The 11,476-nt window shown below is 50.3% G+C and overlaps 3 non-coding genes across 3 annotated transcripts in view; all 3 read right to left on the bottom strand.

The window, feature by feature from the left end:
- The window catches only part of LOC149265739 (25S ribosomal RNA), a 3,408-nt gene extending 2,817 nt beyond the window's left edge, over window positions 1-591 (bottom strand). The window contains exon 1 of the ribosomal RNA XR_016261375.1: window positions 1-591. This exon is cut by the window's left edge and continues 2,817 nt beyond it. This is a non-coding gene — a ribosomal RNA (25S ribosomal RNA).
- A 247-nt stretch (window positions 592-838) lies between these two features.
- On the bottom strand, window positions 839-992 carry LOC149265740 (5.8S ribosomal RNA). The gene has a single exon (XR_016261403.1). It is a non-coding gene; the product is annotated as a 5.8S ribosomal RNA (ribosomal RNA).
- Window positions 993-3,650: 2,658 nt separating this feature from the next.
- LOC149265741 (18S ribosomal RNA) lies at window positions 3,651-5,465 on the bottom strand. Its single transcript, XR_016261341.1, has one exon. It is a non-coding gene; the product is annotated as an 18S ribosomal RNA (ribosomal RNA).
- Window positions 5,466-11,476: the final 6,011 nt, after the last annotated feature.

Here is an 11,476-nt window from a genome sequence, read left to right on the forward strand (position 1 = left end):
ACAAGGGTACACGCTTCGTTCCTCGACCACCGCAGTGGAAAACTGACAGGCAGTAATCCACCCGCGCTTGTGACAATGTAGCAGCTCGTGTTGGTTTTCACCTCAAGTCGAGCGGCAGACCAGCCTAAGCCTTTCCACATCCGACCGAGACGCATCGATAACCTCCATCTGCTTCCCTACCGGAAATTTCAAGCACTCTTTAACTCTCTTTTCAAAGTCCTTTTCATCTTTCCCTCGCGGTACTTGTTCGCTATCGGTCTCTCGCCCATATTTAGCCTTGGACAGAATTTACCACCCAATTAGGGCTGCATTCCCAAACAACCCGACTCGCCGACAATGCCTCGTGATGCGGCAGGGTCCCGGGCCGACGGGGTTGTCACCCTCTTAGGCGCCCCCTTCCAAGGGACTTGGCCCAGGACCACCACTGAGGATGCTTCTACAGACTACAATTCAGGCGGCGACGCCGCCCGATTTTCATGTTGGGCTCTTCTCGGTTCGCTCGCCGCTACTAGGGGAATCCTTGTAAGTTTCTTTTCCTCCGCCTAATTATATGCTTAAACTCAGTGGGTGTTCTCGCCTGAGCTGACGTCACAAAGTTGGAGCTAAATCCGCCCTACCCCATGGGAGGACAAGAGAGAGCAAAGAAAGTTCGAGCGATGCCACACAATGCCCGCATCAGCTAATGCTGACTGCCCATCCAAGGGGACAAGATCACCACTCGCCGACGCATGCCACGAAACATCACTTGAGGTATTTTAGCCGACCGTACCAAATGGGGCATGGACGACCAGCTCCGCTGCTCCCTAGCATATTTCAGGGAGCGCATTTGAATGGGATGCGATGCCCAGAAAGACGTGCCCTCGACAGAGACCTCGGGTGCAAATTGCGTTCAAAAACTCGATGATTCACAAGATTCTGCAATTCACACTAAGTATCGCATTTCGCTATGTTCTTCATCGTAACAAGAGCCGAGATATATGTTGCTGAGAGTCGTTTCCACGTATTACCGAAAATTGGCCACAAAACTGAATAGGGGCACCCCCCACAACAAATGTAAGGCCAAGGGGCAAAAGGAGGAAAAACACATGAGAGAAAGAGAAACAAAGGTGTCTAACCCCCTCACAGGGGGAGGCTCGAACAGAGGACAATCTCCCCCAACCCCACGCCCTCGCAAAAGGGGGGAAATGCATGGAACAATGATCGAGAATGACTAGGGTGGCCACCCTGGGAGCTCGCACTGCTTTTAGCCCTTCCCCGACACCAGATGACAACAATTCCCCCTTTTCTTCGTAAAGCTAGGGACTGAAAGGAAGAAAAGGGTAGAAAAAAAAGCACAAGCCTCCCAAGCCTCGTGCCTTCGGTAAAAGGGGGGAATTGAAGGGGACGACGATCGAGAAGGACTAGGGTGGCCACCCCAGGAGCTCGCACTGCTTTTCGTCCTTCCGGAACACCAATCCACAACAATCCCACCTTTTATCCATAACGCTAGGTGCCACGATGACGAAGGGAAGAAAACAACAAGAGAGAAAGGGATATATCAACTGTGGCTACCAGCTCACAAGGGAAGGCTTCAAACAGAGAAAAAGCTTCCCCAACACTGTGCCTTCGCAAAAAGGGGGGAACTGCAGGGGACGACGATCGAGAAGGACTAGGGTGGCCACCCTAGGAACTCGCATTTCTTTTCATCCTTCCCGAACACCAATCCACAACAATCCCACCTTTTCCCCGTAAAGCTAGGGGCCGAAAGGAAGAAGGGAAGAAAACAACATGAAATAAAGAGAGATATCAAATGCATCTACCAGCTCATAGGGGGAGGCTCAAACAAAGAACAAGCTTCCCCACCCCCGTGCCTTCGCAAAAAGGGGGGGAACTGTCGGGGATGGCGATCGAGAAGGACTAGGGTGGCCACCCTCGGAACTCGCACTGCTTTTCGTCCTTCCTGAACACCAATCCACAACAATCCCACCTTTTCTCCGTAAAGCCAAGGGGCCAAAAGCAAGAAGGGAAGAAAACAAGAGGAAAGCAAGAGATATCAAATGTGGCTATCGTCTCACCAGGGGAGGCTCAAACAGAGAACAAGCGTCCCAAACCCCGTGCCTTCGGAAAAAAAGGGGGGAACTGTAGGGGACGGTGATTGAGAAGGACTAGGGTGGCCACCTTGGGAACTCACATTGCTTTTCGTCCTTCCCGAACACCAATCCACAACAATCCCACCTATCCTCCGTAAAGCTAGGGGAAAAAGGAAGAAGGGAAGAAAACAACACCAAAGAAACAAAGATCTCGAGAAAAGAGAGAAGCTCAACAGCACCCTGAGTAGATGTTCGCTAACCAAAAAGAAATCAAACAAGGCACCCAATCAAGAAACCATCCCACCTCTTCACACCCTCCCACATGCATTCAGCACAACACCCTTTCCAGCTTTACAACATAGCAAACAACCAAGCAAATAAATCACAACCTAAAATTGACCAATAGAAAAGACAAGGGCCACGATGAGACCAGTGTCTGGAGCACGTCACTGAGAGGCAAACAACCCCCCAACCTAGTGGCACAAGGCTTCAAACGACAAATAGACTGCTGCCAATAACACAGACCCACCCCGCCATTGCACCCCTTCGTGTACAAAACACCCAACAACCTTTCCAGCGAGAGAGTCAACGGGGGTCAAAGAATCAAACTCCAAAGAGGAGTTGTCACGGGCCAACACTCAACACTGGAGAAAGCCGCGGGCCACAAATACATCGATGGTGCAAGGCCACTAGAGAGAGGGACGTTCGCAAAGCGCACACCACAAAACCAAGAAATGACGAAAGTCCCACAAAAAACCCACAATCCAAAGGGAGGAACAAAGACACAACCCACTACTTCTTTTTCCCTCAGAAGGGGAGTGGGTCACGAGAGAACGAGGAATTCCCTCGACGGCAGAGGCACGAGATAAGATTTCCACCCTCATGCCGGTCGGAGGGGAAAATTGTGATCTCGATGGACCTCAGACCGAGAGATGGGTTTTTCATTACCTCGACACCCAACCCTTCCGCGAGGGCATGTCGAGGAACGGTCGGGAGGGACTAGGGTGGCCAGCCCAATGGGTTGAATCGCTCTTCATCCATCCCATACTGACCACCCCCCGACAATCTCCCCTCACAGAAGGTTTGAGCTACCAGGCGTGCGTACAACCACTCCCTCGACCGAACCACCAGCGAAAAAGCTCACCCAAGCAACACATCAACCGCTACCACCTTTTCGAGAGAACCAACTATGGAAGCCCGCACCCTTGGCCCATGCCTTCCAATGAAAAAAAGACCGAGCACCACTGCTACGAATGAGTCTGAATTTATCCATCATATTTACCGAGCACCTCAACTCTGTAGCAACCATGCCTGGCCGAACAGATCGTCGAAAGGGCTCCCAAGAAACAAGCTTTCGGACCCCCTGCAGAAACACATTTGGGGGAAGAAAAACAAAGGATGGGTGGGACAAGCACAAGCATGGCTTGCAAGCACACACGAAAAAACAAGCATTACCTCGAGACAAGCAACCAACAATGTTCCCGCCAAACACAAAACCCGCTCCCCTAGAAACGCACCACAAAGTCCCACATTGCAATCGAAACCCAACCAACCCGAACCAAAAAAGAAAACCCCTGCTATCAATGATCCTACCACAGGTTCACCTACGGTAACCTTGTTATGACTTCTCCTTCCTCTAAATGATAAGTTTCAATGAACTTCTCATGACATCGATGGCAACAAACCACCATCGTCGATGCAATCTGAACAGTTCACCTGATCATTCAATCGATAGGAGCGGCGGGCGATGTGTACAAAGGGCAGGGACGTAGTCAACACGAGTTGATGACATGCGCTTAGTAGGAATTCCTTGTTGAAGACCAATAATTGCAATGGTCTATCCCCATCACGATGCAATTTGAGAATATTTCCTAATCCTCTCAAACCAGGAATAAAAACTCGTTGGCTGCATCAGTGTAGTGCGCGTGTGGCCTAGAACATCTAAGGGCATCACAAACTTGTTATTGCCTCAAACTTCCATATGGCCTAAACGGCCATAGTCCCTCTAAGAAGCTAGCCACAAAGGGGAACCTCCGCGTAGCTAGTTAGTAGGCTGAGGTCTCGTTCATTATCAGAATTAACCAGAAAAATCGCTCCACCAACTAAGAACGACCATGCACCACCACCCATAGAATCAAGAAAGAGCTCTCAATCTGTCAATCCTTACTATGTCTAGACCTGGTAAGTTTCCCCGTGTTGAGTCAAATTAAGCCGCAGACTCCACTCTTGGTGGTGCCCTTACGTCAATTCCTTTAAGTTTCAGCCTTGTGACCATACTCCCCCCAGAACCCAAACACTCTAATTTCTCAGAAGGTGCTGGTGGATTTCTTAGAGAAACATCCGCCGATCCCTGGTCGGCATCGTTTATGATTGAGACTAGGACGGTATCTTATCATCTTCGAGCCCCAAACTTTCGTTCTTGATTAATGAAAACATCCTTGGCAAATGCTTTCGCAATGGTCCATCTTTCATAAATCCAAGAATTTCACCTCTAACAATGAAATACAAATGCCCCTGACAGTCCCTATCAATCATTACTCCGGTCCCGAAGGCCAACACAATAGGACCAGACTCCTATCACGTTATTCCATGCTAATGTATTCAGAGCATAAGCTTGCTTTGAGCACTCTAATTTTTTCAAAGTAACAACGCCAGAACTGCGACCTAGCCAATTAAGGCCAGGAGCACGCCGCTGACAAAAGGGACGGAAGGGCAGGTGCACATCGAGTAGGCGGACCAACCCTTACAACCCAAGATCGAACTACGAGCTTTTTAACTGCAACAACTTAAATATATGCTATTGGAGCTGGAATTACCACAGCTACTGGCACCAGACTTGCCCTCCAATGGATCCTCATTAAGGGATTTAGATTGTACTCATTCCAATTACCAGACTTGATGAGCCCAGTATTATTATTTATTGTCACTACCTCCCCATGTCAGGATTGGGTAATTTTCACGCCTGCTGCCTTCCTTGGATGTGGTAGCCGTTTCTCAAGCTCCCTCTCTTGAATCGAACCCTAATTCTCCATCACCCATCACCACCATGGTAGGCCTCTATCCTACCATCGAAAGTTGATAGGGTAGAAATTTGAATGAAGCATCGCCAACACAAGGGTTGTGCGATCCGTCAAGTTATCATGATTCACAGGAGAAGCGGGCAAGCCTCCGCCGGCCTTTTATCAAAAAAATGCATCCCTTCCAAAGAGTCGGGACTTGGTGCACGTATTAGCTCTAGAATTACTACGGTTATCCGAGTAGTATGGTACCATCAAAAAAACTATAACTTATTTAATGAGCCATCTGCAGTTTCACAGTCTGAATTAGTTCATACTTAGACATGCATGGCTTAATCTTTGAGACAAGAATATGACTAGTAGCAGGATCAACCAGGTAGCACCCTCCCACTTCAAAGGGCATTCCGGGTGCTCTCTTACCGAGATCCAACCTAAACACCCATCAAGTCAAAGAGATGTCAAAATATCATGTAAAACTTTTATGCCTTGCACCTCTTGCATCCCAAGAAGGAAGCCCACACAACATGCCAAGGACATGGTGAAGAAATGGGCAGACTTGCCAAGTCACAACGCACCAGGGCCACTTCGGAGTTTGCAGCCACGGCCCAACCAACAAGAAAACGAGCGATCACTCACCCACTCCCTTAGAAATGATTCCTCCAAAGGCCTCCACGCCCCGCATGGAGGCCACCTAGGAGTCGACCCGGACAACAGCAACGGTGGACCTCGATCACCCGATCACTTGCGGCAGCCTCGATGCAAAGGAAACAAATGGAGAATGACCAACGATGCAACCTCTATATTATAAATGAGCCACAACCCTCCCCGCCCCGCACCGAGGCCACCTAGGAATCCACCCAGACAGTAGCAACGATGGACCTCGATCTCCCGACCACCTGTGGCAGCGTCGATGTGAAGGAAAAGGAAGGAAAATAAAAAGAGGATGACCTACCGCACAAATCCTATCATAGAGAGGCCATGCAAACCTCCCCGCACCTGCACCGATGCCACCTAGGAGTCCACCCAGACAGCAGCAACAGTGGACCTCGATCAGATGATCACCTGCGGCAGCCTCGACACAAAGGCAAGGGAAGGAAATCATACAAGACAAACAGAGCCTGCAACCTCCCTTAGAAATTCCCCCCAACCCACCCCTCCCCGCATAGGGGCCACCTAGGAGTCCACCCGGACAACAACAACGATAGACCTCGATCGCGTGATCACCTACGGCAGCCTCAATGCAGAGAGGAAACGGAAGGAAATAAAACAAGACCAACCGAGCCCACAACCTCTCTTAGAAATGCCCCCTGACCCTCCATGCCACGCACCGAGGCCACCAAGGAGTCCACTGGCGATAGCAGTAACAGTGGACCTCGATCACTTGACCGCCTATGGCAACCACGATGCGAAGACAAAGGAAGGAAATAAATGCAAATCAAGAGGGTCGCTACACAATACAAGAACACATATCCAAACAGGAGGAGGGATCGGGCAGCTCTTCACCCCACGCACCCTACATACAAGCAACCTAGGGGATTTCCCACAACTTTACCGACCAAACGATGAATAATTTTCCCCTACGTCCACCTCCACGCAAAGGAGGGAGGTCGAAGCATTCCACCTTGAAATCCTTCTTCCAGATAGCCCCCACCATCGATGACTATAGTAGCAAGCCTCCTCCCCGTTGGACCACGAGCACATACACAATTGAAACAACAAGTTCCCCCCAACCCTCCCCATAGAGAGGCCACCTAGGAGTCCACCCGAACAGCAGCAACGATGGACCTCGATCGCATGACTGCCTGCGGCAGCCTCAATGCAAAGGAAACGGAAGGAAACAAAACAAAAAGACCGACCGAGCCCACAACCTCTCTTAGAAATGCCCCCCGACCCTCGACGCCACGCACCGAGGCCACCTAGGAGTCCACCCGTGACAGCAGCAATGGTGGACCTCGATCACTTGACCGCCTGTGGCAACCACGATGCGAAGGCAAAGGAAGGAAATAAATGCAAATCAAGAGGGTCACTGCACAATACAAGAACACATATCCAAACAGGAGGAGGGATCGGGCAGCTCCGCACCCCACACACCCTACGTACAGGCAACCTAGGAGATTTCCCACATCTCAAAATCCTTCTTTCAGATAGCCCCCACCATCGATGACTATAGTAGCAAGCCTCCTCCCCGTTGGACCACGAGCGCATACACAATTGAAACAACAAGTTCCCCCCAACCCTCCCCTCCCCGCAGAAAGGCCACCTACGAGTCCACCCAGACAGCAACAACAATGGACCTCGGTCGCATGATCACCTGCGATAGCCTCAATGCAAAGGAAATGGAAGGAAACAAAACAACAAGACCAACCGAGCCCAATACCTCTCTTAGAAATGTGCCCCCCGACCCTCCACACCACACACCGAGGCCACCTAGGAGTCCACCCGGACAGCAGCAACGGTGGACCTCGATCACTTGACCGCCTGCAGCAACCATGATGCGAAGGTAAAGGAATGAAATAAATGCAAATCAAGAGGATCGATACACAATACAAGAACATATCCAAATAGGAGGAGGGATCGGGCAGCTTCGCACCCCCGCACCCTACGTATAGGCAACCTAGGAGATTTCCCACAACTTTACCGACTGGACGATGAATACTTTTCCCCTACGGCCACCTCCACGCAAAGGAGGGAGGTCGAAGCGTTCCACCTCAAAATCCTTCTTCCAGATAGCCCCCACCATCGACATAGCAAGCCTCCTCCCCATTGGACTAGGAGCGCATACACACAATTGAAACAACAAATTCCCATAAACATTGTGACTTAACATTTCCAACCGCAAAAGCCTGCCACGCACGCAAGATGCAAGGGAAAAGCTGACCCCTCGATCAAACATATGGGCCAACACATCTATCAAAACCTCAAAGCCAACGCAACCACGAACGATGTGCACTTTGAAAGGAATGCCAACCCTTGACTTTACAATAAGGAGAACAATGCATCACATCGCCCGACAAAAAAAGCAAGAAAGAGGGAGGGTAGGTGGTTTACAACCAAAACCCTTCCACGTCCCTCTTAAATGTATGCATCTCAGCCGACAATGCCAACACGGAAAGAGTACAAGCACAAGACACCAGGACCATAAACAGCCGAACAATGAAGAGGCTAGCCATCACAAGGAGCCACACCACAACCACCCATACAACTCACAAAACTTGGAGCTGAAGGGGAATTGTTCACATATGCCTCCCAGGACAAGCATGGCCAACAATACCGCTCATGCGCTACTGAGTGGGTATGGAGAGAAGATGAAAATCAAACACCCTACAAATGACCCAAGGCCATTCTTGAGGCAAACCCGAAAAACCAACTCAATTACCAACCCACCTTTCCCACGAAAAGAAAAACCCTCCACACCAAATAGGGAGGAGGTGAAAAATATAATGAGGAGCCAATTTCAATGGAGCCACAAATGGCTGCCCAGCCCAATAAAAATTCTCTATTCGCAACAACTGAGGGGCATGATAGCGACATATGCACGATAGAGTTTTGGGGCTTCCATCTGGGACGCAGCAACAAAGGCTCAAAGGAGCACCGAGAAAATTTTCAACATTCTTATCTTGGGATGGGAAAGAGGGACGGGCATGGCCAACATTACCGCTCATGCGCTACCGAGTGGGGATGGAGAGATGATGAAAATCGAACACCCTACAAATGACCCAAGGCCATGGTTCAGGAAAACGCAAAAACATAGCTCGATTACCAACCCACCTTTTACACGGAAAGAAAACCTGTCACTGGTATCATCTGGAGGGGGACAAGGGGACCAAGATGAGCCAGGGAGCCAAACCACAGTAGACCCTACAGCTCCAAGAACTTAGAGAGAAATTGTCCACATATGCCTCCCGGGACGAGCATGGGCAACATTACCGCTCATGCGCTACCGAGTGGGTATGGACAGAAGATGAAAATCGGCCACCCTACAAACAACCCAAGGCCATCGTTCAGGCAAACGCGAAAACACAACTCGATTACCAAGCCACCTTTCACACGGAAAGAAAACCTGTCACTGGTATCATCTGGATAAGGCACGAGGGGGACAAGGACGAGCCAGGGAGCCACACCACAACATCCCATATAGCTCCAAGAACTCGGAGAGCGAAAGGGGAATTTTTCACATATGCCTCCTAGGAAGAGCGTGGCCAACATTACTGCTCATGCGCTACTGAGTGGGGATGCAGAGAAGATGAAAATCGGTTGCCTACAAACAACCCAAGGCCATCGTTCAAGAAAACGTGAAAACACAACTCGATTACCAACCCACATTTCACATGGAAAGAAAACCTGTCGCTGGTATCATCTGGAGGGGCACGAGGGGACCAGGACGAGCCAGGGAGCCACACCGCAACAACCCATAAAACTCCAAGAACTTGGAGAGCAGAAGGGGAATTTTTCACATATGCCTCCTAGGACGAGCATGGCCAACATTACCGATCATGCGCCACCGAGTGGCGATGGAGAGAAGATGAAAATTGGCTACCCGACAAATGACCCAAGGCCATCATTCAAGCAAACGCAAAAACACAACTTGATTACCAACCCACCTTTCACACAGAAAGAAAACCTGTCGCTGGTATCATCTGGAGGGGCACGAGGGGATCAGGACGAGCCAGGGAGCCACACCACAATAGCCCATACAACTCCAAGAACTCAGAGAGCGGAAGGGGAATTGTTCACATATGCCTCCCTAGACGAGCATGGCCAACACTACCGCTCTTGCGCTACTGAGTGGGGATGGAGAGAAGATGAAAATCGGCCGCCCTACAAACGACCCATGGCCATTTTTTAGGCAAACGTGAAAACACAACTCGATTACCAACCCACCTTTCACACGGAAAGAAAACCTGTCACTGGTATCATCTGGAGGGCCACGAGGGGACCAAGACGAGCCAGGGAGCCACACCACAACAGCCCATACCACTCTAAGAACTTGGAGAGCGGAAGGGGAATTATTCACATATGCCTCCCAGGACAAGCATGGCCAACATTATCGCTCATGCGCTACCGAGTGGGGATGGAGAGAAGATGAAAATCGGCAGCCCTACAAACGACCCATGGCCATCGTTCAGGGAAACGCAAAAACATAACTCAATTACCAACCCACCTTTCACATGGAAAGAAAACCTGTTGCTGGTATCATTTGGAGGGGCGAAAGGGGACCAGGACGAGCCAGGGAGCCAGACCACAACAGCCCATACAGCTCCAAGAACATGGAGAGCGGAAGGGGAATTGTTCACATATGCCTCCCAGGATGAGCATGGCCAACATTACCGCTCATGCGCTACCGAGTGGGGATGGAGAGAAGATGAAAATCTGGTGCTCGACAAACGACCCATGGCCATCATTCAGGAAAACCTAAAAACACAACTTGATTACCAACCCACCTTTCACATGGAAAGGAAACCTATTGCTGGTATCATCTGGAGGGGCACGAGGGGGACCAGGACGAGCCAAGGAGCCACACCACAACAACCCATAAAGCTCCAGGAACTTGGAGAGCGGAAGGGGGAATTGTTCACATATGCCTCCCAGGACGAGCATGGCAAACATTACCACTCATGCGCTACCGAGTGGGGATGGAGAGAAGATTAAAATCAACCGCCCTACAAATGACCCATGGCCATTGTTTAGGCAAACCCAAAAACACAACTCGATTACCAACCCACCTTTCACACGAAAAGAAAACCTGACGCTGGTATCATCTAGAGGGGCACGAGGGGGACCAGGACGAGCCAGGGAGCCACACCACAATAGCCCATACAGCTCCAAGAACTCAGAGAGCGGAAGGGGAATTGTTCACATATGCCTCCCTAGACGAGCATGGCCAACGCTACCGCTCTTGCGCTACCGAGTGGGGATGGAGAGAAGATGAAAATCGGCCGCCCTACAAACGACCCATGGCCATTGTTTAGGCAAACGTGAAAACACATCTCGATTACCAACCCACCTTTCACACGGAAAGAAAACCTGTCACTGGTATCATCTGGAGAGCCACGAGGGGACCAAGATGAGCCAAGGAGCCACACCACAACAGCCCATACCACTCTAAGAACTTGGAGAGCGGAAGGGGAATTGTTCACATATGCCTCCCAGGAAAAGCATGGCCAACATTATCGCTCATGCGCTACCGAGTGGGGATGGAGAGAAGATGAAAATCGGTAGCCCTACAAACGACCCATGGCCATCGTTCAGGGAAACGCAAAAACATAACTCAATTACCAACCCACCTTTCACATGGAAAGAAAACCTGTTGCTGGTATCATTTAGAGGGGCGAAAGGGGACCAGGACGAGCCAGGGAGCCAGACCACATCAACCCATACAGCTCCAAGAAC

Source organism: Pinus tabuliformis, chromosome 6 (assembly GCF_031772625.1).
Source record: "Pinus tabuliformis cultivar Carrire ecotype Pingquan chromosome 6, CPIR1, whole genome shotgun sequence".
Classification (NCBI taxonomy): domain Eukaryota; kingdom Viridiplantae; phylum Streptophyta; class Pinopsida; order Pinales; family Pinaceae; genus Pinus; species Pinus tabuliformis.